Source organism: Parasteatoda tepidariorum, chromosome 3, assembly GCF_043381705.1.
Source record: "Parasteatoda tepidariorum isolate YZ-2023 chromosome 3, CAS_Ptep_4.0, whole genome shotgun sequence".
NCBI lineage: Eukaryota > Metazoa > Arthropoda > Arachnida > Araneae > Theridiidae > Parasteatoda > Parasteatoda tepidariorum.
In genome coordinates, this window is record NC_092206.1 from 41,422,087 (window position 1) to 41,447,681 (window position 25,595).

Genomic DNA, 25,595 nt, shown 5'->3' on the forward strand with positions numbered 1-25,595 from the left:
ACTCGAAAGGGGGACTTCGAATTTACTAATCAATAAGTACAGACAATAATTTAAGTTAGTAAATCCGACACAATATGTACTTTCTCTTCAAAAACATAACTTTTTATTCAACGTATTTAGTTTCTTGACTTCCAAACTACACAGGGTGGTCGCAATCTGGGAAATATAATCCCAATAATTTGGTCTGGATAGCTTTCCAAAGTTTGGACCCCTTAATATTAGTTCTATTTTTGGAGTATTTCGCTATATCTCCAGAACTTTTTAATCAAATTGAAAAATTTTTGCACTCAATTATGAAATTTCTTTATCCAAAGATGCAAAAAAACAACTTTAGTACATATTTAGTATTCTTTATTGTTTCATTTAAAAATTGGTTGCAAAAATTTGGAATTGTAAGGTATAAAATTTTTTGAATCATTTTAAATAACATAATTTTGCACGGCAAAATGCAATATTTGAGCGAAATTGGTGAAAAAGTTGCTGAAAAATCGAATTCTAAATATCTGACTTTCTTGAAATTCAATTTTTCAGGAACCATTCCAACGAAGTTGCTCAAATTTTGCATTCGATCATGCTAAATTATATTCTTTAATATAATGCAAAATATTTTATGCCTTTTTTAAAAATAAAATAATGAAAAAATAATAAATATTTACTAAACGTTTTTTCTTCGTGGATTTAGTTTTGGATAAATGAAATGTTTAACTGTGAGCAAAAATGTTTCAATTCTCCTAAACATTTCTCGAAATATAGCGAAAAGAGGTTCAAACTTTGGAGCTCTCTCTTAATCAAACTATTGGAACCATATTTCAAAGAATGCGGTTAACCCCTATATTTTAGACAGGTTTCTCATCTGTGAAAGCATTTTCTATCATGGCGTTTTTGTTCTTTTACTCTCAAAAAAATATTTCTTTAAAGCAAGTGTTTACGTAAGATTATTTAAAAAAAAAAGTTTTCTTTTTCTATTATCGAAATAGCAACTGTGATAGTTATTCAGATATTTTCATTACACTTAAACATTCATGACTTTGAAGTTTGCTTACCCGAAGATTAAATATGTTGGAAATAATTCCGATCAAACTTTTTATTACATAATTTATTGATTCCAAACCAGCCAACTTGAGCTTTATTTTAAGTGTAGACGTGCTCATATAGTAAAATACGAAACATTTTAGAAATTTTGAGAGAATAACATCGTAACATTGATTTGTGGTAAAGGCTTTATTTGGATCGCATTTGAAATAAAAGACCATTTCCATCACTTTAAAAGGAAACGAAATAGACTCCAAAAAAATAAGAACAAAACACTCATCTCCCCAAATTCCAAGCTCTCTACTAGTTGTGATGGGGAAATCGAAGATATACCTGGGGTACTTCAAATCACAATGGAAAACAAAAACAAAAATGATCTCTTGGGAAGATAAGAAAAAAAATGTTTGGGAAAATATTTTGTTTTTCTTGTTTAGAATTTATGTTTCCCACTACTCCACATTTGTTTTCTTTTTAGCAAATATAGCAGCAACATAAGACATTGGGATCTATTGCATTTGTGCAAAGCGTATCTATCTATAGATTAGAATTCCCTGTTGGGAACATCACACAATCCCTCCACATCAGATTATTTTTTGTAAAAGAAGCATTATATGAAACAATTTAATATTTTATTGGTTTCTATGTGCTATGTGTATTATTTATATGACAAATTTAATATATTTTAATATTTTATTGGTAAAATTTTTGGACATTAAAATGTATTAAAGGCAGTTGAAAGAACTGGAATAAAATACTTCCCGCATTATTTATTGTTAAAAAAATTATTAATCCAACAGGGACGGTTTAAAACAAATATTTTCGTGGGGCACATATTTTTTTCGTCAGAAATTGACAAATCATGCACGCATTTGATACACTAGTTTCAAAGATTCAAGTTTTCAAATTTCAGATAAAATATTCAAATTTAAATTTTTATCTTTTATTAATAAATTTATTTTTATTGAACAAATTATTCAGTTGGTTGAAATTTAGGAATATTTTTCCCTTAGAAATTTCCCGAAATTTTAGATTTTTATGCATATTGTTTGTACTTTTAGTATTGTTGCTCTAAATGTTTTTTCATTTAAGAAATCAAAAAAATGTCTAAGCCTAAGGCTCATATAAAAATATTATTTTTATCTGTTTTTCAATAGAATTTGCAACATTTCTTAATAATATACAAATAAATTTTCAAGCACTTTTGTCAAAATTATAAAAATAATATTTTATCACTTAAGCATCAAAAATAAAAATAATAATTTTAAAATTTAAAACGAAAGCAATAAGCAGTATATTACTTACTGAAAACCAATTAAAATATAGCATTAAGAGAACTAAGACGTGGCAATTGCTACATCAAACAGAAACTTTAAATATTTTCGTAAAATGAAGCTTCATTTCTTTGCTTTAGTAAGCTATCACCATTTTGATCATTGTGAATAGTTTTGTGTTTTTTCTTTTCCCCAAACGTATGAAACCAATATGATTCCTAAAAAAAACACATATAAAATTTTTTTACAACATGCATAATTAATTTATTCCAAATATATACAAAATATTTTATGCATAGATATATAATTGCGTTTAAAAATCACATCCAAACATTTTTATCTAAAAAGTCATTATGTTGTGCAATAATTCCATTTCAGAAACTCATATATAATACCATAATCACATTTAAAATTACTAAAAACATATTTGGAATCCTTAAAGTCCTATGAGAATTTCATTACTAAGAAAAGACTCGTTTTAAATTAAAGTTGTGACTAAAAATTTGTATTCGACGTCTTTCTCCCTTGAAAGTTTAAACACTTTTTTTCAAAATGGATTATGTTTAAAAGCTGCGTCTTCTTCTGAATTTAGAAATGTGTTGAATTCCCAATGTGATCGCAGAATAAACTTTAACACTTATTTTAACTATTTTAACATTACTTTGACTTCTTACAATTTTTTATAAAATATGCATAGCATGAAGAATAAGAAATTTAATAATAGAAAAACATATATTTAAAGTTAATTGCAACTGAAAACGTATCTCATTATTTTATTGTAAATTTCAATTTTTTTGAAAAAAAAATCTCTAAGGTTACAATTCGATAAACGGTCTGTAGTGTGTCTACCACAACTAAAATGCAATTTCAATTCACTAGTATATAGGGAATGTTATCTCGATTTTATATGTTGGGGTACCTTTTTACAGATGAAAGTTGTCACTGTCACAGTTGTCAAAGTTGTATATGCTTTTATCATCCCAGACAACACATTATTGGAAAAAACTTTTCAAATATTAATGAATTAGCATAACTCAGACTTTTAAATTTTTCAAAATTCGGCTTTTCTTTATGTTGGCATTTTGCGCCATTTTTATGCCAGAGTTGGGCTGGCTTAAAAATAATGTCATGAATACCAATTATAATTTCTCAACATACTTTAAGATGCTATGTTATTAGCCAAAAAGTGTTATTGTATTTTACGTTAGCGCATTTGAAGAACAACCTTAAACTTAGTTTTTAAACTTAGAAATCTCACAACTAAGCCTCGTCAAAAGAGATATTAGTGTTATCTATTATATAATAAAATTATCAAGTTTTCAATGGTGAGTGTAGCTCTTTTACCATTGAAACTGATTACTGATTTTAATACATACTGATTTTAACTGAAAGATGTGTTGTTTTCAACAATATTTGAATTAAACTAAAATCATATGAAATATGATTTTTACATGATTATAAAATTACACAACGCATGTAAACAAGAAATATTCTGGGAAGTATTTTAACTCTCATTTACGGAAATCGCTTGCTTAGTCAACGACACACAGCAATCTAGATTTTTAAGAGGCGAAATATTTCTAGAAAAAAAATGTGGGATTTTCAATTTATATCCTAATTTATTAAATGTGCATATTAATTAATCAGACGTAATTTTTTATGCTCTGTGACGAAAAAAAAATTATCCGTAGCGGAAGAGAGATTTTGCAGTTTGCATTTTCTCGATCGCAGATTATGCGCTAACTTGGTAAGGAACCTAGGAGTGTAGAAAGTGCAAAAGCAATCTATTGCTGCAAATCTAAAACTCATAAAACGATAAAAATTTAAAAGATCTAGAAATATTACCCGAATATATGGAAAATATATATCGGTAATGTTTTTTTTATGATCGTGTGTTCTGTATTTCATATTGTAATATTAACTTTATTAGGAAAAATTATATTTCCGAACGTATTTCTAATTTTTAGACTTGAAAACTAATAGTTTACCAACGATATATAAGCAGATAGTAGTAGCTTATTTACGTCACACTCGAGTTTCACTGTGGGCTGCTACCCGTGACAGTCTGGGAAAGAATGGATGAATCGAAGAAGACATGCCATCACATTTTTGATTCTCTGATTCCTCCAATTTGGTAACCAGACGACCTGCACTCGAAGTCGCACACTTTATGGTCGAACAGGTTAACGAGAATCGATATCGGACACCAAAAATCCCGATGCAGGTTGATCAAAGCAACAACTCCTAGAAAAGAGAAAGGCTCAGTCCGGGTTGCACTCACGGAAATGCTCACGGTTTCGGCACCGCTTGGCGCGGTCGAGAATAAGCTCTCTGAAAACCGCAAAATTAAGAATATGGTAACCCAACCGATCTATGCGTCACATCTTGCTACAGCGTGCAACCCTATTACGTTGATTGAGTAGGAAAATGATGGTTCTATTCTAGGTAAAAATTTCTTTCTTATTCACTTCTATCTTCACACCGCTCTTGTATTTTTTATAAGCGGTTTTCGTTTTGAATGAAAAATTCATACTTAATTTAATGTTTATGTCTCAGAATTTTATTTGAAAATAGATTCTTGTAAATATTTTACTTTTCAACTTCTTTTTTTTATTATTATTGTTCATGAAAGTGTAAAATCTATTGTTTTTTTTATTTTACTTTACTTGCTAAGACAGTTTACCATTCTTTACTATGCTATATATATAAAGGCTTGTGTGCTCACTATATACTAAGGCATATTGCATTCAGTTTCCAATTCAAATGTAAGAAAATTTTATATAAGGTATTTTTATTGCAATACATTGCAAAAATTACCTTTATCGCTAAATTCAGCATTTCAGATGCGTAATTAGGAAAAAAAATTAATTCTTTTATTCCAAATGCATAATAAAAATTCTTCACAATGAAATACATATTGTTACGCTAATAATGAACTATAATAGATTTGAGAAATGAGTTAAAGAAGAACTTTATACAGTTAAAAAAAATTGCCTCACTTGTTTGCTTTATCAGATGGAGGAGATTTTATTAAATCGTTTTTTCTCAAATAAAACATTTAATCAGAAAAAGGTGATAATTTTCAATTGGAAATATATATAAGAAATTTTTCACAAAGGAATCGATACTTTTACGCAAATAATAAATTAAGATAGATCTGAAAAAATAGACCTGAGAAAGCAATTAATACATTTAAAGTGCTTTAATTTAACCTTATCATTTTAGTCATTTGTTTGCAGTTTCAAAAGTAATAAAAGTTTTAAAAAAAATGTTTATTTCATTATCATACGCAGCACTTTACTTTAACCTTATTATTTTATTCATTTTCAATAAGATGAAGATTTTAATGACACTACTTCAATATTTTGAAAGTTTCAAAAATTATAAAAATTCAGAAAAAAAAGTTTTATTTAATTTTAATCCGATCAAATTTACTTTAACATTATTTTATTCAAATGCAATTTCAAAAGTGATGAAGTACAAGAACCAAGTTTTATTTTATAATTATACGACTAAAAATTTTGCCATTTCTTATACCATTACTAGTGCCATTTCTTATAACATTACTAAATAAGATATTATATAATAGTATAAGAAAAAAAATTAATGGTAGATTCAAAATAAATAATAAGAAATACTTCACAGAAAAATCGATATTTCTACACAAATAATAATTAATTGGGGAATATCTTAGGAAATGGATCTACAAAAGCAAATTATACAATTAAAATAATTTATCCTTAGAATGCAACAGTAAACTATTTTGTTAATATGAAATATATTTCAGATGTTTTTGTAAATAGTTTTAAAAACTTAAATAAACATGTATAATAAAATTAGTTACAATTCCTTGACATAAGAGTTTCTCTGTTTCTTCAGTTTGATTAGACCAATCTGAACTTAAGTATATATAAAAGTAAAATATAATTTATATTTCAGGGCTCTAAGAGAACTTTTGCTTTTATTTGTTCTTTAGCATTTATGCTATTTTTAACCTAATTGATTTGTTTTATCCACCGTGATTGCTTGCATCTTAAAAAATATCTATAGTTGATTTATAGAGAAAATTACATTGTCAACTTTCATCATAATTAACAACACTTAAACTCGAAAAAAAGTTGTTCGCAAGTATAACACTAGTTTCCATTGCACGCATTTCAATTATAAATTTGGAGTTTAATTAAAAAAAAAAATATAACTTTAAACGCGATAAAATGATTTTATTAAAATTTAAATCAAATCAGTAAAAATAATATTTCATTTATCTATTTAATTATTATTTTTTTTTAACTAAGAAATTGAAAATAAAAAACACTTCTGAGAAAACTCCAAACAAGTCAATACAATCAATGTATCAGAATACGTCATCAGGTCAATGCCCTTCACAGTCATAAAATTTTAAAATTAAATTCCAGCTTAGAAGTTCAGATTAAAACTAAATTTGAAAGATTTAATTAAAATTATTACTAAATATTGCAAATAGAATTTTGTGTTTTAATATTTGAGTTACATGATCTTATGAAAACACAAAAACAATGAAAAAAATTGTAATAAAATAGTGAAAACAATTCTATCCCTTGTTTATAAGCGCTACGCAAAAGCAATTTGGCGACAGAGCAGATTTGACTTAAAAGTTTCCGCCAAGAGTGCCAAGCGGTGCCGAAACCGTGAGCATTTCCGTGAGTGCGTCCGGGTTACCATAGACAAGACATTTGAGCCCTGATGACTCAGGGGATAGAGCGTTCGCCTTCAATGAGGTGAACCAGGTTCAAATCCCAGCAATGGCTGGTAGATAGGAAATCTGAATCTCACAAAATATCCTCAGTAGTAGACGGATCATGGGTTAGAGTCTCCTTGCTGTCAGGCTAACCGTGGGAGACCTTCGTGGTTTTCCTCTCCATGTAATGCATACGGGTTAATTCCGTCAAAAAGTCCTTACCGAAGGCACATTTTTCCCAATACTTAATCCAGGAGTTCCCTTGTCTTCTGGATAGGGTTCCAAATTACAAGGCAGCGGAGTTGAACATTTGTAGTCTTAAACCCTAAATTGGATGGGCTGTTCAACAACGGTTATTAAAAAAACAAAAAAGTTTGATCTTTTACTTCAGTTTTCTACTGGGAACAGTGTTTTTGCGATCCATTTACTGAGGAACCTACGTATAATCAAAGTTGTAGCTGACCACACTTTAGTTAGCAGCAGTCGGAATATATTTTTGACTTTTCCTAACATCCATTTGGCATTAAGAATAGACCTAACATTTTAACATCCAGTCTTTCATTTCAAACGAATAGGAAAATATGTCAGAAACAGCCTCATACAAAGGTGGGTATATTGCATTACTAGATTTCGAAAGCACTAAAAGTGAACTACTGGAACATCCTGGTGAGAAAAAAAATCAGAATGGAAAAAAAATCTATGTGAGATCTTTGCTCACAAAAGGCTCTCGAATCAATAACGAAAAAGATTCTAATACCATGAATATATATTTCTATTAGTTTAAAAAACAATAGAGCTTCAATTAATTATTTTAATTACTTTCGTTCACTGTTTCATTATGCAGTTCTTTGTTAAATGTTTATTATACAAAAGTTGATAAATTTCATTTTTGTAGCTTTAAAAATTAATATACAATATCCCTTGCACACAAAAGATTGAAGAATAGCATGGGGCATTGTAATAATATTTCTTATATTGTTGATTGTTCTCTCTATTTTTCTTCTGAAATTGATGCATTACTTTTTTTTCTTCACTTTTTATCTGATCTTTATGAGCAAAAAAAAAAATGTATGCGGAAAATTGCAAAAGAAAGTATCGCTAAAGTTAAACAAAAAAAGTTTTTTAGAAAAAAAGCTGACAAAAAAGTAATTACGGAAGAGAGCTGATTATAAATGAGGACTCATTACGGAAGGGTTCAACATCTGTCGTCATTTGGATGTGTATAATGAGCCTGATTCACATCAAAATCTTAAACAGCAGGCTTTAATCTTCCAATGGCTGGAAAGGAGAAGACGAAAAGATAGAATAAAAGACAAGAATATGAAGACTGATCGAAGCTGTTTTCTAATTATCTACCGTCTGCATGATAGAACTATGCGTGAATTTTAAATAAGGCGGAAAGAGTTTCCTTTTAAGGAAAATACTCGCTGAACTATGCAAAGATAAAAAAAGAATATTAAAAAATATCTGCAATTCAAAAAGTTATTTTCACTATGTTGGCAATTTTTTATTTATGAATAGATTTGAAAGAAACATTGTAATTATTTTCTTATTTCGTTCGGATATTATACTCCAATATAAAAATAGTCATTGATGTTTTTCTTTTCAGCTTCAAAATTAAAAATGACAACTTAAGAATTGCAACAGGAAATTTCAATGTTTTTTCCTTTCATTTTATGTTTTTAGTGCAAGTGTTAATTTTTAAAAACATCATTGTTTTCTTCTGAAATTTAAAGATTTTTAAAGCTTACGTTCTACAGATGATAATTAATGATAATGGTCTAAATTTGGAAGATATTTGAAGAGCTTGAGGCATTATGGTACACCCCATAATCTTGCATTTATTGCATTTCAAAATGTTAAGAAGGACATTTTTGTTGGAAAACATCACGATTTTCTATGGAATCATGGAAGAAAGGGGGATAATTGTTTTTAATTTAAACTTACTTTTACATAATTTTGATAACAGAGTGATAGTGACAGATTACCTGAGAAGTAATGCAAGATATGTTCTCTTTCATACACATTATTTTTTTATTTGATAAAATTCTAACAATTCAGAAGATATTCTTTCTGAAAAAACAATATCAGGAGGCAGTTATACTGCGTTATTTGATAAATACAGATTTAAAATTTAACATGAAAGGATTTTTCCAATAGGCTCTTGTTATTGATATTTTTTTTCCTGTGACTTGATTTACTTTTGCGTTAAATTAGTTGTTACTGACTGAGTTAAAGAAAATTGCGTCCTTTTTAAATTTGCAATTTTTTTATAAATTTCGTTTGCTCTCAGCCCCTTGTTTAGAAAATGAACAGAAATACAGCAAACATTTTTCTTCTTAAAAACAATTACTGATATAGATTTGGAATATTTAGATATTTCTCTGTAAAACCACTACTCAGTATACTATAAACTTAGAGGAAAATAATTTAGAGCCTATTATCCCATCAGACGTATGTAGAATATTATTTTTAAAATTTATATAGGAGAAGATTAAATGAAGAAATCAAATCCTAGTATCAAGTTCAAGTAAAAACGAAAAAAAATTATGCCGAATTATTAAATGGAAGAAAGAGAAATTTAAAGAGAAATCAGAAATGAAAAAGCCGGAGACAATTTTCAAAAAATGACAAACTCTCATGAATTGTGTTCTTGTTGATGTACTTTAAAAACTATTCCTGGAGGATATGTATAATACCTTGCACGATCATTTTATGATTTAAGAATTTTATAGATTATCAATAAATTTAACAAAGGCAATTTAGCATTTTCATGGTCTTCTAAGTGCAATTAATTAGAATATAACGCTTTTGTTAAATTATATATAAATTAATACTCACTACTTGTATTTGTTCCGATTCACAAGAAGCTGTTATTTCTACAGATTCCAAATATGAGAAGTGTTATTTCTACAGATTCCAAATATAGGTAACTTGAGAACCTATACAAGAATTACAATAAGTATCATAACTATTAATCATCAAAAACTATAAAAATGTAAGAAGATCAATTAGTATTCCTTATTTCTTAGAATAACTGAAATTTAAATGAGACAAAAATATTTTAATCGTTTATTTAGTTGCATATTAAAATGAGCCAAAAATGTTAAACCGCAATACACCGAAATTTTCCGCAATAATCTTTACTTAATGATTCTAATACTGTTCTAATATAGATTTTTATACAATGCATAAAATGACAAAAATAAAAATGCTTAGCAAGGCTATTTGTACCCCGGAAAGAAAAGATGAAATTGGTAGCAAAATAATTTTATTTTTAGCTTGTTTTCACAAGGAATATGCAAGCAAGGCTACCAAGATTTATTACTTAACTTTAAAATGGTTTTCCAACAAGCTTTTTCTCATTTCTGGGGCACAAAGTGTCATAGGCTTGAATTTTATACTTTACCCAAAAGACCAGGGAACTCCTGGATCAAGCATTAAGACATGTAAACCTTTATGAATGAGTTTTTGTCTCACCCTCATTACCCGTGCCGTTACATGACTACCATGAAAAACTCACTAGGTTAGCCCGACGGCAAGAAGAAATCTAACTAATTCGTCTACAACTGATTATATTTTAATTCAGTAGTATAGTCAGTGTGAACTGCGAAACATAACATATCGTACAACTTACATTGCTTAAGCATTGGATTTGCAACGAGTATAAAGAGCGATTATTTTGTCGACTATAAAGAGAGATTATTATGTGAAACATAACATATCGTACAACTTACACTGCTTAGACATTGGCTCTGCAACGAGTATAAAGTGCGATTATTTTGTCCACTATAAAGTGCGATTATTATGTGAAACATAACATATCGTACAACTTACATTTGCTTAAACATTGGCTTTGCAACAAGAATAAAGAGCAATTATTTTGTCGAGTGTAAAGAGCTATTATTAATTGAAACGTGACATATCGTACAACTTGCATAGCTAAACATTGGCTTTGCGACGAGTATAAAGAAAGATTATTTTTTGAAATAAAAAGTATATGTTTTAAACAACTTTAAATTATTTAGAATCAGACATGTAGTATCAAAAATTTTCTGACTAAAAAAATTTTCTGTTAATGCTGCGAGCACCAATTTAAGACTGTTTTTTCTTTATACCATAACATATTTATTCCTATCACTGAAACACATTTATTCTTATAACAGAAATAGAAATGATTTCTTCAAACAACTTATGCAACCATGATAAAATGAATTCAGGACAGAATCAACAAATGAAAATGCAAGCGTTCTATGAAAGCACATTTATGGACGAAGAGCGTTTTGTTATTCATTTGGAAACGATGTTAAGACGAAGTTAGTAAGACAAAAGTAAACGTAAAAATCATTTATTATAATGAATTACGTATCTGGTAATATTTTAGAACAATTAAATTTATAATTTAATATATAAAAAGCAAATTAAGCATCTTTAAGGAAAATAATATTGTTGCTATGTTGGCTGTATAAAATATTTAACTTAGAGCATACTACAAATCCGAATATTTAATAGAAAACTGTCTCGACAAACGCGTGATATACAATTTAAATAACTTTTTAAGTACTCAATTTCATTTTTTTTAATTAGAAGCCTTATATTTTTAATTAGAATTGTTTTATTTTTTATTTTTAAATAAATAAAAGCAATTTTATGTTTCTGGTTGAGGTATTCCATGAAACATTTGCTCATACCACAAATTTCTAAAAAATCTTATTAACTAATTAGTTAAAATTGTGATATTTTCTTTTTAAAAAAAATTTTTCTTTCAAATTGAAAGGCATTTTTTTTTGTAATTTAACCACTCTACTTATTTATTATGTTGTTGAGCAAAGGGTTACAGAATGCATGCATATTGTTAACATGATGTGCTTTATTTCCAATTTCTTGATTTTTTTTATGAAACTAATTACTCAAGTTGTTTTTCGTATAAATAGCTAACTTTAAAAATTAGTCTCGAGTACTAACAATTGTTCGCTTTTAAGACTTTAAACAACCATTGCTGTCCTCTAAATAAAGTTCAATTGGTAACAACATAGTTTATGGCTTAGTATGGTATGCCTAATTGAATTAAGGTTTCCTTTTCATTCCGAGTTTGAAATATATTTAAAATATTAGATTAGAAATATAATGTTTTTTTAAAAAAGTTTTTTAGCAATATTTGAATGGTACAAAAGACTATTTATCCTGAATATATGCTGATATTAAAACTAAAGTTCTATAAATTTGTTATTAAAAAAACTAAACTTGTGATTAAAGCATTCAACAATCAATCCTGAACATCAAATCCTAAACATATATATATATATATATACTTTAATCAAATTATATAAGTTTTTACTTAAGCTACTTGATACTATTAAGTTATGATTGTCTTAAATGAGTAACAGCAAGTCAAACATTATAAAATCTTTAATCAAGAAATATTAGTGAATAAGCAATATAGTCTAATATGGTGATTTTCTTTTTAATTGACAATAGATTCTAGCACAAGAATTATATAGTTGAGTTATTCAATTTTATTTTTATTTTACTATACATTAAAATTTAATTTTTATCGATTAATATAATTTTCGTATGTAATATTTATGCATTTTAAATGATGAAAATTTTGGTCATAGTTGATATTTAATATTTATTTTTTTCTAAAAATGACGACAGAAATATAATTAAACATTAAAATTATCACACTAATTAGTTCACATCTATTCTATGAAACCAAAAGGTTAGTAAACATGTTTCGATTGCATAATTTAAGCATTAAATGTATAGTTAAAATTAAGTAATAAAGTTAAATTCTTATCTTACCTTTAACTCTAACTTAAAAGCAGATTTACTTGCTAATGAATTCTTTTCTTCCCACTGTTAATTCAAAGGAAATCAAAGTGGCTTTTTACCACAAGTATTCTATTTGCTAATTAGTAATCCTTGATTTGTACTGCACAGAATCATGAAAACACAAATATACACTTTCAGTTATTAGAGCATGCGATGGTTAAAATAAGCATTAAGCTTTTATTTAATATGAAATTAATGTTACCGAAGTGATTTGAAACAAGAACAATGAACCAATTTTACTAAACGAATTTAATGGTTTTAAATTTAGGCCGCATTATTTATGCCTATAGGTGAAAAGTTTATTTTTATTTCTTGTTCAATATACACAAAAATCTACGGATAGTTCTTATATGTGAGAGGCTTCCAGCTGACTATTTCTGTAGTATCATGGTCAACTTTATATAGTTTTCAAGGTGACGGTAAGTACCTCTATGACCGAGGCGAATATGCCTCGATTTATTGGTTTATTGGAATACATTTGTCACCCCCTCTTCATATGATCAAAATTGCGATGGCATGTCTTGCTTCCCAGACAGTTGCCAATACCCCATAGTGCAGGTCTAGTGTGACGTAAATAAAGTAACTACCTACCTGGAATACATTTGCAGACTTGTGTGCTCAATTTAGGCTTATATTTCTTTGTCAAATCAAACGACGGATAACAAATAAAGAGAAGGGCAGCACGAAGATACATCCAGGGTAACAGCGGGATTCGAACCCGCTACCTGCGCGCTTCGATCAACCTTGAACAAATTATTTTCAAGCGTATTGGTAGCGGGGGTTCGTAACTCGCTATAAGACTTGGATGTACCTATGTATTGTCTTTCCATAACATGTGATATATGTTCTTATCTTTGAAAAAAAAACCTTCTTTGTATTGATCGTACTAACATGTATAATTATGAGTAAATAAATAAATATGGACAAGGTGTCAAAGCGAATGAGCTCCGGAATGCTACATATGCTCGTCTCCCGGAATCAATTTTAAATAAATTTATGAACGATATGGACAAGTAATCTGTATAACAATGTAAATTTAAAAAGCAGAACAGAAACCACTGAGAAGTATCTCAAAAAGAGTTAAAGAAAAATGAATATTCATGGCTGTGATTGGAATTGAACAACCTACTTCAGTGTTTCGAGGCATTTGAAGAAAAAACATAGGACCGCCCGCTCTCTCTCTCCCTTTAGTCGATAAATATCTTAATTCTTGTTCGTACGCAGCATTTACTCTTTTGAATATATTAGTTTTTATTACGTCACGATATTAATACCTAAGTCGTCACATATGCACAGATAAATATAGACTATAAAAGTGCATTCTCGCTGTAATCGTGTCATATTCTAACTGCACTAATGATTCTCGTTTAAAAAAGCATCGTGTAAGTCTCATTCAAGAGCAAGAGTCATTTAATGTGAGTTGAAACGTGTTACATTTTTTTTTAATCTAAGAAAAATAAAGCATAAATCTGTAATATTATAACCCACCGAGTCCCACTGAAACCATGGCAGCATTCTTCGTGATGTTTTACTATGAATTTTTCTATGTGTCCTTCTACTTGTCAAAGGTTTAATATGCCTAAATTGAGCTCATAGTATGAAATTACAATAAAGCTGTAAACTGCGGTAGACATTATAATTTTAAGTCAATCAACAACATCCCTAACTCTCGTCAAACTCCAATCCACTTGCAAATTCTTTTAAAAAGCAAGCATTTCTGGTTTTTTAATGCAACTTTCAGCTGTTTATCTAGCCTAAACTGTAAGTCTTGTTAACGGAAGTAGAGCTATGAGTTTACGCAGAGAGCAGGTCGCACTATTCTACAATCTACAACCATTTCGAACATGCTTTAAACGAATAGTATTCAGGGGTATGTACTTCATGCCTGGATGATATTGTTTTTCAGCCAAACATACCGAACCATAGATTCAGCGAGTTCGTTTTGTGGTGTCCTCATGCATTACTTGATATTTTTTCTCTAGTTTGATAAAATCTGATAAGCCGACTTGGTGGCCAAGTGATCAACGTGCCTGACTTCGGAGCCGCTGGTCGTGGGTTCGAATCCTGCCCAGGGCATGGATGTTTCTCTCTCGCTGTGATCTTGACACGGTTCCCAGCAGATCACCGAAGTCAAACATTATGACTACGGTCAATGTGCGGGTGGGTGACCACTTGGATCAGTCTGCGTAGGGACCGAGGGTGTGCGGTATTGGTGCTCGCTAAACTGTGCTACAGCAAAGTGCTCGACTTCACGCGCAGGTCGTCGACCTACCGAAGCGGGGGTGCCATCCCCTCTGCAGAGGATCAAAATTGTGATGGCATGTCTTCGGATCATCCTCCGGGATGTTTCCCAGTCCGTCGCCAATAGCCCATTGTGCAGCTCTAGTGCGACGTAAATTAACAACAACAAAAACTCTCTGTGTTCTTTGTCCTTTCTCCTTTGTGTGTGATTGTGTGAATGTGACCCACCCCATAAACAGGTTTATGGTTGCGTGACGTGGGCGACGCTGCTCCACCGCCGTGGCTTCGCCACAGGTGCCCACTGGGTAACGAGAGGAGAGTAGCAGTTCTAGCATTCCTGTGGCCAATGGGACAATCTCCAAGTGCCCGTCATTAAAAAAAAATTCATAAGAGGCTCTAACAAGCACGGTTATGTACTATGTAATGAATGAAGGTTATGCACAGATTATTGCCATGTAGATGCTTAGTAGATATCCTAAGAAAATATTTTGTCATGTGCAGTCAATGTTGGTAATTTACGTGAATGGCCAGGATGACTTCAAGGGTATTTCTTATAGCTGCCAACTTATAAGATTATTGTGAATGATTATAAATAGAGGTAGTTAAGGACAAAAAATTATCTTTACTTTACCAATATGAATACTGAAAGACACAATTACCTAACTATGTGATATATAAGTTTAAATTACTGATTTGTGATGTTTTTCTAAAAATCGGAATTTACAAATTGTAACAAAAATATTGCTAGCACCAATAAAATGCTTCCTAAATGACCGTGCTAGTTGACATCTATGGTATCATAACGCTACTATTTTTAACTTACTATTTACATTTTATTACTTAATACTTACATTTTATTTACGATACATTAATTCTAATATTTCTTTTTATTAAATAAGGGCTACAATTTTAAGGAACTGTATTTTTTAAATATATAGAAGTTCTCCTTCAATATAGTGAGTAACAGAATTTCGGAATCTTAAAGATGACCATGGACATATTTAGATATACTTTATATATCTGAAACCACGATGTTAATGTTATTATTAAACATTACTACTATTGAAGATTGTAAGAAAATAAAAATAATACATTAAAATAATTGACTATGAGAAATTCACAGACCATTGAGTTAAACTTTTGATATGATTTCGCACCAATTATGGTATAAATCCAGATAACTTCTATCCGAAATCCTTCAAATATTTAAATTACATACAAATACATTTATTAATGAAAAAAAAAACGTTGCTTTTTTAATATTCTTTTTCTGAAATTAAATCTGGAGAATCAAATTTTATGCGTTTATGCATATTCAATGTTCTGCTACCCGTTTTTTGAATTCAATTTCATCAGTTTAAGAATTTAATTTAGTTTAATTGTCAGAGTAAAGCTCAGAGTCGAACTGTCATTTTAAAGTTCGCATTACATGGCAGGGGACTTAATAAATAAGATAAGGAGAAGAAAAGTTTAAACTTTTTTCTTTATAAAAAGGTTTTTCCTTCATAAGAATGTCTGCAAATTTATGTAAATCTGAGAAAAAACAATTGCTTCATATACTTCCTAACTGGTCTTTATTTCCTTACTTTATATGCTTTTTATTTCTACGTGGTACTTATTAGAGTTCTTAACGACCTTTCTAAGATCATTTTCTTTCATGAACTACTTTAATGTGTCTGAATTATAGGCGTGGCAGATTTTTATATTATTCCAAAAACTTTCTGAACTGCCTAATTATAAGAACTGTAGGAATATCATTCTCTTTCAAATTCTAGTGATTTTAAGGATTGATTATGTATTATAATATTGTTTTAAGTAATACTTCAAATTTTTTTTAGTGCAATAAGACTTTAATAACAACATCACATTGAATAAAATTTCATAAACAGAGTGGAGTTGTAAATTATTGATATTTTTTTGTTCTGATACTCAAATTATTTTTATTTTAATCTTCATGTACTTTTGAAAAAGGAGTAAATTTAGCAATCTACAGTTTAACAATCCACAAATGCCCATATTTATTTATGTTTTGTAAAATTCATTAAATATAAATTGAGTATTTTTTTTAAAAATTCTAAGCTTGGATAGATTAAGCTATAATGTCTGTTTTATGTATTTTTTTATGGAAGTAGTGGAATCTGTTTATTTATTCATATTCACAAGTGGTTTTATTTTTAAGACATTTCTGAATATGAATAAATAAACATATTAACATCACAAAAAATAGTGACTAAACAGCATAAAAAAGCTTAAATACATTTTTAATTCAAATAAAAAGAGACCCGCAGTGGACTGATCGTTAAGACACGGTTCCCTGCAGATAACCGAAGTCAAGCATCACAGTCTGCAGTCAGTGTGCGGGTGGGTGACCACTTGGATTAGTATGCGTAGGGACCGAGGATGTGCGGTATGGGTCCTCGTTAATCTGTGCAACCGTAAAGTGATCGACTTCGCTTGCAGATCGTCGGGCTACCGAAGCGGGGGTGACATTCCCTCTGCAGAGGATCAAAAATGTGATGGCATGTCTTCGGATCATCCTCAGGAATGTTTCCCAGACCGTCGCCAATAGCCCATTGTGTAACTCTAGTAAATGAACTACAACTACATCAACAACAACGTCCAATAAAAAGATTGCATGAGTTTGAAAAACACGAAAACGAGTACACATCTAGTCGGGATATAATTCCATAAAAATCACGTTTCAGTGCAGTTAGTGGAACATCGAAACCACCCAGCAAATGAAATACATACCTGGTGTAGCAACTAAAACTTCCAAACATAATTCGAGCCTCAGTGGTCGAAGGGAACTGTCCTTCTACCAAACATTTTGAAGCTTTAGAGGTAGCGGGTTCAATATCTTTGTGTTATCTTTCTCAATTCCGTGTGTATGTTCTTCAATTTGACATGAGACAAGCCATTTTTTATTTTAAGTGCATGATGCTATGCAAACAAATTAATCCTTTTATTGTAACACAATGAGAATTACAGTGAGATTCAAGTCTGCAACCTCCATTTTACAAACCATTTAGTGGAACGGAGAGACAGCTCGACGGGTAAGATTCCTGTAAAACAAATTTAAAAAAATTACTGTTCAAAGTATTTTATTTAAATACTATTCTAAACATTTATCGTTAAGCATGCCTGTCCAGACATATTTGTTTATCACAACGCAAGGTTTACAAGCAATATTCAAATTGAAAAACATACAGCTGAAGTTAGAGGTAGGTACTTAATTTAGGTCGAACTAGAGCTGCACAGTGAGCCATTGGTGACGGTCTGAGAAACATCCCTGAGGATGATCCGTAGACATGTCATCCCAATTTTGAACCTCATCAGAGGGGGTGGCTACCCAGCTTTGGTAGCCTAACGACCTGCACGTGAAGTCGAGAACTTTATGGTAAAACAGTTTAACGAGGATCGATACCACACTTCCTTGGTCCTTAAACATTCTGACCCACTTACTGACAGCAGCCAGTTGACTTCGGTGTTCTACTGGGAACAGTGTCCTTGATATCTGTCCACTGAGGTACAGCTCAAGTTAGAGATGAACATTACAAAGATGCATATATTGTAGTGTTGAAGTACCAGGTTCGAATCCCACTGTAATCCTAGATAGGCTTAGATGCCGAACTTACTAATGAATACACAATTTTGCATATTTATGTGTAACAATATATAAGTACAATGGCATTCATGTTTTCTTCGGATATTTTTTTATTAAATACATGCGTATAGTGTTATTACTAAAAAAGACAATTTAGGACTTTACAATTTAAATATGTGATCTACAAACATGAGTCAGGTATAGGCTCTTAATTTTTTACTTGCGATTGATTTTTAACAAAACGATATATTAAATGTAAAATATTTTCTAATTTCTTAGCCGTTGTTATGTGTTTTAAAATTATGTAGAGAAACATAAGTTTAAAAAAAAGATATTTGTAAATTTAAAGCATTGTCTTACATCAATATTCATTTATGGTGTCTTTGATCACCAGCTAAAATTATCTAGAAATCCAAATACCAAATATATTGAGTAATTTTTTGTCTGCAAGGATTTACAACAGCTCGGGACATAACAAGAATAATAAAGATCACTCCGAAAAGAATTTTTTGAAAGTAGAAAATGTTCTACGTTTGATAACATCGTGATAATTAATTATGGATAATGTCACTTAGGAGTAGATATGAATCATTACAAGGGAACATTGTTAAACTTTTCTTACCATTTTTTTTTCTTGTCGCAACGAGTCATACATTGTAACGCCCAAATTTCATCAAAATTGCTCGACACAATTCTAAAATAATTTATTATTTTTCCTTTTATCTGAGGGTGTCAGTTAAGATAGAAGATACATCTTTTTGTAAACTTTCGTGCATGAAATATTCTTTTGTTGAACAACTGATAGCATGTCAGGAAGGGATAAATGCCATAATTAAAATCTCGTTTAAAGCATGATGTAAAAACTCTTGTGGAAGATATTAGATTAGCTTAGATTGATGACTTTCAACTGTTGGTAAAAGTTTGAACTTATTTTTTTCTGTATTTATCGGGAAAATATGACTGAAATCACATTCAAAAGAACTTTTAAAATGCAAAGAGTAGGCATTTAAGCTGAAATATATGTAGATTTAATATATAATTTGATTTAGCATATAGTATTATCACATTAATTTTGCTTCGAGGGCTGATTATCCGGTGCAAACTATCCTCATGTTTTCAAATAAAATTATACACCTGTGAAATAAATAAAAAATTCGTTATGATTTACTCTTGTAAAATACTTTAGATAAGCTTACAATGATGGCTTTCGAATTAGTGTTTGTTTGTTGTTTTCTAATTTCACTTGCCACACGGGCAAGCCTGCTTGGTGAAACTGAGCAAATTTAAGGCAGAGTGTGCGTTTCTTGTTCTTCAGTGGAGCCATCTATGGCCAAGAATGCGATGTAGTATATGCTTTAAGTGTTTACTAATTCGAAAGTTATTGTGAATTAGTAAATATTTTTCAAGTAAATTAAACTGAACTCAATGACGAGGCAGTCCATTAAGAGCCCAGGCCTACTGTACCCATTCCAGATTCTTCAACCAGAGACACCCCATTTGGCTTTCGGCTTTAGGATGCAGAAGTAGATGTTCCGGTTGGGTGGTCAGCCGAACATGGAAGCTTAGTTCTCATTTTATCGACCTACGGAAGGGATGAAACGCTGATTAGCCTTGCTAAGTGCGGTGATCTCGTTTTTTAAGTAACATTAGGAAATATGACTGGATTTTTAATATAACAGTAATCACATTCAAAGGAATTTGCATTAACCATCTGAGCTTCAATGTGCCTAGATTTAATATAGTATTTGATTCAGTATCTTTCTAGTAATAGTTTCAGTTCACTATTGTTTCGATTGCAGATTTTCTTTGCTTCGTTCCAAATTGTCATGACAGTGCTGCAAAAAGCACACGGTTTTGATTACAGTCCTTGCCATGAAAGTTATTTTGGGAGAGTACCTATTTAACGGAACTCATAGGCAAAGTAAAAATTATCAATGACGGTGTTTGATTTTTACGCATTCGCTTTACTTTGAAAACATTCAAAAATTAAATGTATTTAACGCAGTAAAACATCGAATATAAATTTCACAAAGCAAATTTGTTTATTTTTATATTTTTTTACATCCCTTTATAACTTTATATGCATTTAGCTCTTTTAAATTTCTAAATGATTTAGAAATATTTTTCAAGGTGCACTGTTAGTGTTTGGAATTGATTTGTTTTGCATGCAGTGTTTAATAAAAAATAAATATTCTATTGGCTATATTTTAACAAATGTTAATTCACTCGTTTCACCGTACAAGGCTTTACAGGTCTGTATTTACAGAAACTGCCAAAGGGAAGTTTATAGTTTGATCTTACAAATTAACAATGTTAAAGCTTACAAAAATTAATGCTAAGTAAAATATTCTGGCTTTAAAAAAGGCCTTGAAATACACGTCATCTTGTTGCGTTGGCCAATCGGTGTTGCAAACTACGCCTGAGGAGAAAACCTAAGAAGGGTGAATTGTAGTCGTGGTATCCAATTTAATTCAGAGAAGGTAAACACTTTGAAGAAAGAAAATGGCGTTATTTTCAAGAATTTAAAATATCGATTTATTGTTCCGTTCACCTTGCTGTATAAGAATGTATAGAACAGTATTTTCGGATTCAGTCATTAGTTTTCTAATTTGATCTCCCAAATTACACATAACTAAAGCTTGAAATAAATAAATGTTGAGTAAAATACTTTGAGTTTGAAAAAAGGCCTTAAAAAGTAGAACATTTTAAATACTTTTCAAAGTACAATTTTCAATTGAGAATTCAAAAACAGATTTTTTCTCTGAGCATATTAGATATCTGTTTACTTTATCAAAATCATCATAATCATTGGAAATACGATAGCCGAGAGTATCAATTAAAAATCTGGATGATAAATAGATGTTCATTTAATGATATATAGATTACAAGATATAAATATAATTCATTTACCCTAACAAACTGATCGCACTTTTAAATCTAAGTCATTTTTATAATCACTTTCCTCCCCCGCCCCCCCCAGAGTTACCTAAAATACAGTATCAAATCTCTTAGACGTTTTGGCTAGCTTTCTTTTCTTAGATTTAGAAAACTTGTATTGCGCAATATCCTTGACAAATTTTATCCCATATGACATAAGTCGTCCCGCAAAAGGCGTAAAAGCTGGCAGCTATGATCCCATATGGTTAGAACTTCTAGTTTTATTGAATCATAAAATCAATTCAATTTACGAAGTTAATTTTGATGCATAAGAGGTAAAAAAAACACATTGAAGCATTAAATCAAATTGGAAAGGCGCACAAGGCAGCTGAAACCAAATTCGTTTTATATAAAATAGAAATAAGACAAATATAAAATCTTTACAATTAAAAAATGAAAATATAAATGTGCGTTTGCAGAAGAGTACTTCATCAGGGGACTGCAAACACACATTTATATTTTCATTTTTTAATTGTAAAGATTTTATATATGTCTTACTTCTTGTTTTATTGTCATTTGAAGGAAAATTTTCGTAATGGTGTAAGATTCAATATTTTTAGAAAATCATTTAATAAATGTCTTATTTGCTAGCTATGTTATAAACTACAATAAAGACGTTATAAATATAATTGTATGTATTCATTAAAGAAAAAGTTTACATGGTTTTAAAAAATCCTCTGCTTTATATAAAAATACAAAATCTATAGCAAATTTTTTTTTCTTCCCTTTTTTTTTAAGTAGAAAACATAAAATAACGCTTGAATCACCCCAGAAGAAACTTCTTAGTATCAGATAAACCAAGAGAGTTCTTGAAAGTAAACCCAAATGTAGGGTGTTACATTTTTATCTAGGAATGATAAATCTTACTCATTACATGTAGCATTATTCATAAAAAAATATAAAGTTTGCCCTGAGGATTTCTACTTTCTTAAACTTTTCGAAACAAATGTATTGATTTGAATCTCAAACTATGCTTAACGGAAGTAAACATTTCTTATATTTTCTGTCAGATATTAGCATATTCTTCCTAGAATGAGGAATGCAACTTTTAATATTTAATGATTTTTCTCATCGAAATTTTGTCGATGCACAATTTTCTGTTTCCAGCATTTCCCGAAAAAAGCATTGTTAGTTTTTGCTTAATATTACGTTTTAACATTAAAATGTTAAATAATAAATTTTTATTTATTTTTATTTCTGAAAAAGTAAGTCATTATAAAGCTTCATTACGTACTACATTATGAAATTTCTGCAGAAAAACAATTGTGATGTGAGTTTTATTTCCTTTCTTCAAACTTGTTAAGCAGTTTTATGTTCATAAAATTTACTTAATGTTCTTATCATAAAGTCTATGGTATTCTAAAAGTGATATACTATAATTTTTCCTACCATACTTTCTAAATATATCAAAGAATTTAAATCAATGTGCAGTACGCAAAAATACAAACGAAAAATCCTGAATAACGTTTTATCTAATGAATGAATTTTTATGTACTAGGTTGTTTGGTTGGAGTTTATTGGCCCACGAAATGGCTAGGCTGCGCCAAACACTAGGTTTAAGGGTTATTGTTTTATTTACTATTTTTTAGAGTAGTCGATATAGTCCTATTACTTTAATAAACTGGATAAGATTGTGATGTATAGCGTCACCAAGTAGGAATAAAATATCAGGATAAAAGGAATCAAAACGTTTGTTCTTCAAATGTTTAAATCGTTTACAGTCACTTTAAATATGTTTAATAGTATTGGCGGTATGAGGCAGAAAACAACAGGGTGCCGGTTTGGCTTTCAGTAAATATTTATGGGTAAAACGGGAATGACAGATGCGCAGTCTATTAACTAAAACCTGGGTAATGCGATCAGAAGATATTGTCTCACAGATATCAAGGTTAGGATAAATTTCATGTAGTTTATTATTGATTTGCGTATTCCAGTGTTCTTTCCAGGCCTGCTGTATTGAAGATTTGCAAATTTGTTGAGTTGTTTTAGCCAAAATAAATAGTAATAATAATTATTTTAATAACTCAAAAAGAGTACCTTAAATATGCTAATTAGATAGTAAAAACAATATTTTAAAATATGAAATCAGATGCGGAAACGTACTCTGAATAATGATGGTCTTTTTTCCCAGAATTATGATTTCCAACCCCAAAAATATAGGGGGTAGTCGCTGTCTGGGAGATATGGTCCCCATAGTTTTGTCAGGAGAACGGTCCGTAGTTAAGACCCCTTAATGTTAGCTTCATTCTTTGCGTTAATTTTATAATAATGATAGTTTTTTTTAATGTAAAATTTATCTTTCTCAAGATGAAAATTTTTGCGCGCAATTATAAAATTCATTTATCCATAAATAGTTTCACACAAAAAATTATTTTTAATAATTGTTTATTATTTTTTATTATTTCATTTCATGATAGTCAAGCAAGTTTAGTTTAAAGATAAAAATATTTTTAGATCATTTTTAGGAATGCAGTTTACGAAATTAGACACAAAATGTCTGATGAAAGTTTCTTGATGAAAATTTTTGCGCGCAATTATAATATTCATTTATCCATAAATAGTTCCACACAAGAAAATAATTTTTAGTAATTGCTTATTATTTTTTATTATTTCATTTCATGATAGTCAAAAAAGTTTAATTTAAAGGTAAACATATTTTTAGATAATTTTTAAGAATGCAATTTTATAACATAAAATACGTAATTTGAATGAAATCGGCAGAAGAGTTCCCGAAAAAACAGAGCTTTAAATATCTCATCTTTTTTAATTATTAAGGCTTATTATGATATTGTATAAGAACGTAATTTAATGGTTTGACGGCCCGACCTCTAAAATGCTAGTTAATTAGAGGAGATAATATTTAAGTTCACGAAATTAAACACAAAATGTCTGATGAAAGTTTCTTGATTAATGTTGTTTCTCTTCCACAACAAAAACTCTGATATCTCATCTTTGATTAATTTTGATTATTGACTCCAAAATATATTACTCGAAATTAAATACTTCTGCTCAAAATGTATATAATTCATCTGTCAAAAAATAATTAAATGCCAAGAATAATGTTTAATAATAATTTATTATTTTTAAATATTTTGTTCAAGCATTGCAGAGATTTTTGAGTTGAAATGTATATAATTGGAGGGTTTAAATGGCAAAATTCAAAAATTGAGCGATGTTGGTAAGATAGCTTTTAATTTATCAAATTCTTGAAAAAAGTTATTTATTTCATATTTACTTTCTCGAGAAATAGTTGACGTATATAAAACTAAATTTCTTTTTAAATGATTCAAGAGTGGATATGCCGTACAATTTAAAATTTCTTCCCAAATTACACAGGATATAAAAATTTAACAAAAGAAATTTTTAAAATTATTTGCAGCTTGGAATTGGTATTCAATTAGAATTTTATAGTTCCTAACAAAAAGTTTTCCATTTGTTAAAAAATTCCCGATATAGGGCAAAATATGCACAAAAAGTCAAATTAACTTTATTGGTCCTTAATTTCCGACCTAACAAAAAGTTTTCTATTTGTTAAAAAATTCCCGATGTAGGGTAAAATATGCAAAAAATGTCAAATTAACTTTATGGGTCCTAAATTTCAGACCGCTCTTATAACTATACAATTGGGACTATATTTTCCTGATTGCGGCTATCCACGCACTCCTCTGTATTTTAAGACTCAAGAATCCGAATACACCGAAAAAATATTTAGGTTTATTCAAATGAAATCGTCAGATAAAGACAGAAGAATTCGTTAGCTTAAAATATCGTCTACACTAATTAGTTTGCATATTTGAGGTTAGACTTTCAAACCATTAAGATTGAGCCCTTTTACGAGAAACAATGACAATTAGATAATAACTTACCCGGTTGTTTTGTTTCTTATTTTGTGCATTCTAGATTTACCATGAGATATGAAAAAAAATGCATGTGTTATAAACTAAACATGAAAAAAAAT

The 25,595-nt window shown here is 29.7% G+C and overlaps 1 long non-coding RNA gene across 5 annotated transcripts in view; it reads right to left on the reverse strand.

The window, feature by feature from the left end:
* LOC107453432 (uncharacterized) overlaps positions 1–25,595 on the reverse strand; it is an 84,355-nt gene that overhangs the window by 34,144 nt on the left and 24,616 nt on the right. Inside the window, exons 3-6 of one of the 5 annotated variants that reach the window (XR_011636384.1) lie at positions 17,848–18,158; positions 12,826–12,955; positions 9,862–9,962; positions 2,335–2,521 (exon numbers count right to left, since the gene is read on the reverse strand). This is a non-coding gene — a long non-coding RNA (uncharacterized lncRNA). Of the gene's footprint in view, positions 1–2,334; positions 2,522–4,291; positions 4,548–9,861; positions 9,963–12,825; positions 13,362–17,847; positions 18,159–25,595 lie in introns of those variants that run through there. The other 4 variants (XR_011636387.1, XR_011636385.1, XR_011636386.1 and 1 more) reach the window with 4 other exon arrangements.